Source organism: Perissodus microlepis, chromosome 13, assembly GCF_051167445.1.
Source record: "Perissodus microlepis isolate ML-2025 ecotype Zambia chromosome 13, ASM5116744v1, whole genome shotgun sequence".
In the NCBI taxonomy this organism is placed as follows: domain Eukaryota; kingdom Metazoa; phylum Chordata; class Actinopteri; order Cichliformes; family Cichlidae; genus Perissodus; species Perissodus microlepis.
The window spans coordinates 21,533,239-21,535,339 of NC_140473.1; positions in this window are offsets into that span (position 1 = coordinate 21,533,239).

Sequence of the window (2,101 nt, forward strand, 5' to 3'; positions counted from 1 at the left end):
ACTTCTTTATCCTACCAGGAATATATCATTTGGGTAAATGGGCTGCACACATTGTTCAGATATCCCTTAAAGCAGCAAGGTTGTCCATGATGTGCCTGTCTGCTCTGTTTGCTTGGCTTTCAAACCCCATGTACTCCTGGATCTCACTGAAGCTTGTTCTAGGTCTAATAGCCATGGCAAGCCACAAAACATTGCAATGTAGTGATTAGAAAGCTAAAAAGAAATTACAGCCTATGATGTAAAAAAATAAATAAATAAAATAAATAAAACATACAAATACCTCAGATACAGAGATCCCAAATAGCTTTCCCTTGTCTTTGCAACACTGGTGGGCCAAAAAAAAAAGAAAGTTGACTGTTTCTTTGAAGTATTGTTATGATTTTAAATATCACAGTGGCACATATAAATATACAGCTGGGGTCATAAATGACCCATCTGGGTTACTCAAAGGTTAATCTTCTTTCCCTCTTGTTTATCTCTGAAAAACCAAACAGATGTTTGCAGAGTCACATTTTGCCTAATTATTCATTGCTCGTGAGGTATATAAATAAAAATGCACAAACACGTCTGTACTTGGATGTTCGTCAGCTTAGGACATGCACGCTTGTCTTCCGACTGTCTATGCCAGAAAATTCACTGCTGCATGTTCGAGATTTGCCACGATGAAGCAGAGTGGTGCTTTTGTGGCTCTTGACCTTTTCACATGCAAATCAGTGCAATCACTCTCAGCATGTGAAGAAAACAGGAGTTGATCCAGGCCTCTTCAAATCCCTATTAATGAGCCAATGGTGTCAAGGAACATTCCCATGTTCCATCTTAGCCTCCCAGCCATGACCTTTTCGTAATTGTCCCTCTGGAGAACCACAGTTCCTCACAACTAAACACTGAGTGCATCGGATGTATAAAGATGGAGGCCTGCCAGAGAGTAAATGCACAATCCATCAGTCCTGGAACAATTTCCATGCAGAGCTCACTTAAGTGTTTCTTCTTTATGCACAGCGGGTTGTTATTTTGTGCACATATAATGAGTTATTTGTCTGCTCAAAGCCTATAATTGTCACTGTAGCAGCAATAATGTTTCCTGCCATTTCCGTTCACACATATAGGGAGGCACATCGCATCAGAACAGGTGTTTGTGTGCATATGTGTGTGTTTGAGAGAAAGAGAGAGAGAAAGACCGAGTGTGTTAGAGAGAGAAAGCAGAGCAGAGCTGTGGTGCCCCCGTGTGGTGGAAGTGGAAAATATATTTACTGCCAAAACTGAGATTTACTAGATTGCGCCTGCATTCTACAGGCTGCACGGTGATGAGGGAAACATCAATTAAACACAATTAAAATAATCTGTGACACTAAATCAGAAATACAGGAAAAGCTTGCGATTAACAGAATAAAGCCATAAATCGATTCTATATATTTTATATATTATATAAAATACAGTATATTTTTTCATGGATGTATGTTTAGATAACCTCACTATGTGTTTATGTATTACATTTTAAAGATGTCTTTCTTTAAACTCACCTGAGCATTATTTAAGAAGTATTCAAGCTGTATCTTAAAAGTGCGTATTTTAAGCATCTTGTTGTCTGCATATGTATGTAAAGCATAATATGATCATCATACTGTGTTAACACTGTAAAAGTGCTAAACACATATGCTTCATGAAGTCAGTGTAATCTCACTGATAAGCTTTAACAATGCATGGGGCTTTATGCTGAGACGAGAGAAATAATGCAAAACTTTGTTCCCATTTCTGTTTTAGTGCAGCAACTGTTTCTTGCGGAAACTGTTTTAACATCAGGACAGTCTGTATGTGAGATAGTTTATGGTTCATTTTTACGAGTTTATAACCCGGGGACACATTTCCTCTTGTATGAATGGTGGCCTTCTAACTTTATTACCGGCTGACTGGCTTTCCGAAAGTGTGCTCGCTTGTGTTTAGGATACTGACTAAAGCCAATACAGCATTGTTTTTTAAAGCAAACTGGGCGTCTTCAGTTGTGCAGCAGCACAGCTGTGATAATGATCCTCTGTGACCGGACTGTGTGCAGCCTCGGCAGTGCATCTTCTCACCAACTGCGGGCACAGAGCGGCGGTGGCAG